Consider the following 6392-nt stretch of genomic DNA (forward strand, 5'->3'; position numbering starts at 1 on the left):
CCCAATTGTACATTGAAGAAAAGGCTTAAAATGCTTAATAAATATGTGCAATACATTTCTTTCGTAATGTACACTTGGAAAATCCAACTCCCATGTCTTTAAGATGTCCCCTTCAAATGTACAATTGGGCAGTATTTCCTACCCATTCATTTACATTGCAAATGTACACGAGTAGGTAAGGACAAGTCCTGTACATTTACAGGAGTTAGCCTACCTGAGTTTTTTTCTATGTAAATTTTTTCCAGTTAATGTCAAGAAATGGACAGGGGAAGTATGTACAAATGTGTTCTATGGGGTAATCCCATTAGGTGCACAATTGGGAAAAATTCCAAGTACATTTTCCCAGTACATTTCAAAATGTGGCCATGGGGAGTATGGAGTAAAGTGCATTATGGGAATATCCATTGGGCATACAATTGCGATGTATTGCATGTACATTTGCCCAGTAATAATCACAAATTTTGACTGGGGAAGTATGTCCTGATGTGTATTATGGGGAATCCCATTGGGCGTACAATTGGGAAGTATTTTCGTGTACATTTGCCCATTAAATTACAAATTTGGACTGGGGGAGTATGGAGTGAAGTGCATTATGGTTAATTCCATTGGGCGTACAATTGACAAGTATGGCGTGTACATTTGCCCAGTAAATTACAAATTTTGACCGGGGGAGTATGTCCTAATATGTAGTATGGGGAATCCCATTGGGCGTACAATTGAGAAGTATTGTGTGTACATTTGCCCAGTAAATTACAAATTTTGACCGGGGGAGTATGGAGTGAAGTGCATTATGGGTAATTCCATTGGGCATACAATTGAGAAGTATTGCGTGTACATTTGCCCAGTAAATTACAAATTTTGACCGGGGGAGTATGTCCTAATATGTAGTATGGGGAATCCCATTGGGCGTACAATTGAGAAGTATTGCGTGTACATTTGCCCAGTAAATTACAAATTTTGACCGGGGGAGTATGGAGTGAAGTGCATTATGGGTAATTCCATTGGGCGTACAATTGAGTAGTATTGCGTGTACATTTGCCCAGTAAATTACAAATTTTGACCGGGGGAGTATGTCCTAATATGTAGTATGGGGAATCCCATTGGGCGTACAATTGAGAAGTATTGCGTGTACATTTGCCCAGTAAATTACAAATTTTGACCGGGGGAGTATGTCCTAATGTGTAGTATGGGGAATCCCATTGGGCGTACAATTGGGAAGTATTGCGTGTACATTTGCCCAGTAGTCCCAGGTGCCCAGAGCCCAAAGTGCTACCCAGGTAGGGGGACCAGAGGCTGGGAGAGGGGAACCAGAGGACGGGCAATCTCCATGACTCCTGTAGCCAGGAAAGTGGGTGTACAAATTGGAAGTAAATCATGTACATTTGACCAGTAAAACAGAGTTTGGGTAACCATGTGCCCAAAAATTTTCGGAAATCAGGACTAAGTCCAGAGTATGGGTAACCATGTGCCCAAAAAATTTTCGGAAATCAGACTAAGTCCAGAGTATGGGTAACCATGTGCCCAAAAAATTTTCAGAAATCAGACTAAGTCCAGAGTTTGGGTAACCAGGTGCCCAAAATTTTTTCGGAAATCAGACTAAGTCCAGAGGGTTCCCAGGTGCCCAAAAAATTTTGGGAAATCAGACTAAGTCCAGAGTGTGGGTTACCAGGTGCCCAAAAAAAAATTCAAAAATAAGACCAAGTCCAGAGGGTTCACTGGTGACCAAAAACTTTTCGGAAATCAGACTAAGTCCAGAGGGTTCCCAAGTGCCCAAAAGTGGATTTGTGTTACCTGGTGTCCATTTTTCCTGGGGCCGCGGCTATCTTGGTTTAGTCAGTGGAGGGTGCTTAAGAGAGGGTACTCTGGCCCTCAGGGAGCGCCAGGTTATGGAGGTGGGCAGGCCCAGGCTGTTTGAGCCCAGATTGCTGCCCAGGTAGGGGAACAGAGGCTGGGAGAGAGGGGGACCAGAGGGACAGAGGTGGACCAGAGGCTGGGAGAGGGGGACCAGAGGTAGGACAATCTCCATGACTCCTGTAGCCAGGAGATTGGGTGTACAAATTGGAAGTAAATCATGTACATTTGCCCAGTAAATGAAATATTTGGACTGGGGGAGTATGGAGTGAAGTGTATTATGGGTAATTCCATTGGGCGTACATTTGGCAAGTATAGCTTGTACATTTGCCATGTATTGTTCAAAATTTGGTCTGGGGGAGTATGTTCCCATGTGTTCTATTGATAATCCAATTTTGTGTACATTTGCAATGTATTACACTGCCACCGGCAATGTAATACACTGGATATGTACATTTGCCCAGTAAATTTCAAAATTTGGACTGGGGGAGTATGGAGTGAAGTGTATTATGGGTAATTCCATTAGGCGTACATTTGGCAAGTATATTATGTACATTTGCCAATGTATTGTTCAAAATTTGGACTGGGGGAGTATGTTCCCATGTGTTCTATTGATAATCCAATTTTGTGTACATTTGCAATGTATTACACTGCCACCGGCAATGTAATACACTGAAAATGTACATTTGCCCAGTAAATTTCAAAATTTGGACTGGGGGAGTATGGAGTGAAGTGTATTATGGGTAATTCCATTGGGCGTACATTTGGCAAGTATATTATGTACATTTGCCATGTATTGTTCAAAATTTGGACTGGGGGAGTATGTTCCCATGTGTTCTATTGATAATCCAATTTTGTGTACATTTGCAATGTATTACACTGCCACCGGCAATGTAATACACTGAAAATGTACATTTGCCCAGTAAATTTCAAAATTTGGACTGGGGGAAGTATGGAGTGAAGTGTATTATGGGTAATTCCATTGGGTGGTCTTTTGGCAAGTATAGCTTGTACATTTGCCATGTATTGTTCAAAATTTGGACTGGGGGAGTATGTTCCTATGTGTTCTATTGATAATCCAATTTTGTGTACATTTGCAATGTATTACACTGCCACCGGCAATGTAATACACTGAAAATGTACATTTGCCCAGTAAATTTCAAAATTTGGACTGGGGGAAGTATGGAGTGAAGTGTATTATGGGTAATTCCATTGGGTGGTACATTTGGCAAGTATAGCTTGTACATTTGCCATGTATTGTTCAAAATTTGGACTGGGGGAGTATGTTCCCTATGTGTTCTATTGATAATCCAATTTTGTGTACATTTGCAATGTATTACACTGCCACCGGCAATGTAATACACTGAATATGTACATTTGCCCAGTAAATTTCAAAATTTGGACTGGGGGAGTATGGAGTGAAGTGTATTATGGGTAATTCCATTAGGCGTACATTTGGCAAGTATATTATGTACATTTGCCAAGTATTGTTCAAAATTTGGACTGGGGGAGTATGTTCCCATGTGTTCTATTGATAATCCAATTTTGTGTACATTTGCAATGTATTACACAGCCACCGGCAATGTAATACACTGAATATGTACATTTGCCCAGTAAATTTCAAAATTTGGACTGGGGGAAGTATGGAGTGAAGTGTATTATGGGTAATTCCATTGGGTGGTCTTTTGGCAAGTATAGCTTGTACATTTGCCATGTATTGTTCAAAATTTGGACTGGGGGAGTATGTTCCCATGTGTTCTATTGATAATCCAATTTTGTGTACATTTGCAATGTATTACACAGCCACCGGCAATGTAATACACTGGATATGTACATTTGCCCAGTAAATTTCAAAATTTGGACTGGGGGAGTATGGAGTGAAGTGTATTATGGGTAATTCCATTAGGCGTACATTTGGCAAGTATATTATGTACATTTGCCCTGTATTGTTCAAAATTTGGACTGGGGGAGTATGTTCCTATGTGTTCTATTGATAATCCAATTTTGTGTACATTTGCAATGTATTACACAGCCACCGGCAATGTAATACACTGGATATGTACATTTGGCCAGTAAATGTCAAAATTTGGACTGGGGGAGTATGGAGTGAAGTGTATTATGGGTAATTCCATTAGGCGTACATTTGGCAAGTATATTATGTACATTTGCCAAGTATTGTTCAAAATCTGGACTGGGGGAGTATGTTCCCATGAGTTCTATTGATAATCCAATTTTGTGTACATTTGCAATGTATTACACTGCCACCGGCAATGTAATACACTGGATATGTACATTTGCCCAGTAAATTTCAAAATTTGGACTGGGGGAGTATGGAGTGAAGTGTATTATGGGTAATTCCATTAGGCGTACATTTGGCAAGTATATTATGTACATTTGCCAAGTATTGTTCAAAATTTGGACTGGGGGAGTATGTTCCCATGTGTTCTATTGATAATCCAATTTTGTGTACATTTGCAATGTATTACACTGCCACCGGCAATGTAATACACTGAAAATGTACATTTGCCCAGTAAATTTCAAAATTTGGACTGGGGGAAGTATGGAGTGAAGTGTATTATGGGTAATTCCATTGGGCGTACATTTGGCAAGTATAGCTTGTACATTTGCCATGTATTGTTCAAAATTTGGTCTGGGGGAGTATGTTCCCATGTGTTCTATTGATAATCCAATTTTGTGTACATTTGCAATGTATTACACTGCATCCGGCAATGTAATACACTGGATATGTACATTTGCCCAGTAAATTTCAAAATTTGGACTGGGGGAGTATGGAGTGAAGTGTATTATGGGTAATTCCATTAGGCGTACATTTGGCAAGTATATTATGTACATTTGCCAAGTATTGTTCAAAATTTGGACTGGGGGAGTATGTTCCCATGTGTTCTATTGATAATCCAATTTTGTGTACATTTGCAATGTATTACACTGCCACCGGCAATGTAATACACTGAAAATGTACATTTGCCCAGTAAATTTCAAAATTTGGACTGGGGGAGTATGGAGTGAAGTGTATTATGGGTAATTCCATTGGGTGGTCTTTTGGCAAGTATAGCTTGTACATTTGCCCTGTATTGTTCAAAATTTGGACTGGGGGAGTATGTTCCCATGTGTTCTATTGATAATCCAATTTTGTGTACATTTGCAATGTATTACACTGCCACCGGCAATGTAATACACTGAAAATGTACATTTGCCCAGTAAATTTAAAAATTTGGACTGGGGGAGTATGGAGTGAAGTGTATTATGGGTAATTCCATTGGGTGGTCATTTTGGCAAGTATAGCTTGTACATTTGCCCTGTATTGTTCAAAATTTGGACTGGGGGAGTATGTTCCCATGTGTTCTATTGATAATCCAATTTTGTGTACATTTGCAATGTATTACACAGCCACCGGCAATGTAATACACTGAAAATGTACATTTGCCCAGTAAATTTCAAAATTTGGACTGGGGGAGTATGGAGTGAAGTGTATTATGGGTAATTCCATGGGCGTACATTTGGCAAGTATATTATGTACATTTGCCATGTATTGTTCAAAATTTGGACTGGGGGAGTATGTTCCCATGTGTTCTATTGATAATCCAATTTTGTGTACATTTGCAATGTATTACACTGCCACCGGCAATGTAATACACTGAAAATGTACATTTGCCCAGTAAATTTCAAAATTTGGACTGGGGGAGTATGGAGTGAAGTGTATTATGGGTAATTCCATTGGGTGGTCTTTTGGCAAGTATAGCTTGTACATTTGCCCTGTATTGTTCAAAATTTGGACTGGGGGAGTATGTTCCCATGTGTTCTATTGATAATCCAATTTTGTGTACATTTGCAATGTATTACACTGCCACCGGCAATGTAATACACTGAAAATGTACATTTGCCCAGTAAATTTAAAAATTTGGACTGGGGGAGTATGGAGTGAAGTGTATTATGGGTAATTCCATTGGGTGGTCTTTTGGCAAGTATAGCTTGTACATTTGCCCTGTATTGTTCAAAATTTGGACTGGGGGAGTATGTTCCCATGTGTTCTATTGATAATCCAATTTTGTGTACATTTGCAATGTATTACACAGCCACCGGCAATGTAATACACTGAAAATGTACATTTGCCCAGTAAATTTCAAAATTTGGACTGGGGGAGTATGGAGTGAAGTGTATTATGGGTAATTCCATTGGGCGTACATTTGGCAAGTATATTATGTACATTTGCCATGTATTGTTCAAAATTTGGACTGGGGGAGTATGTTCCCATGTGTTCTATTGATAATCCAATTTTGTGTACATTTGCAATGTATTACACTGCCACCGGCAATGTAATACACTGAAAATGTACATTTGCCCAGTAAATTTCAAAATTTGGACTGGGGGAGTATGGAGTGAAGTGTATTATGGGTAATTCCATTGGGCGTTCATTTGGCAAGTATAGCTTGTACATTTGCCATGTATTGTTCAAAATTTGGACTGGGGGAGTATGTTCCCATGTGTTCTATTGATAATCCAATTTTGTGTACATTTGCAAT

Source organism: Esox lucius, unplaced genomic scaffold, assembly GCF_011004845.1.
Source record: "Esox lucius isolate fEsoLuc1 unplaced genomic scaffold, fEsoLuc1.pri S27, whole genome shotgun sequence".
Classification (NCBI taxonomy): domain Eukaryota; kingdom Metazoa; phylum Chordata; class Actinopteri; order Esociformes; family Esocidae; genus Esox; species Esox lucius.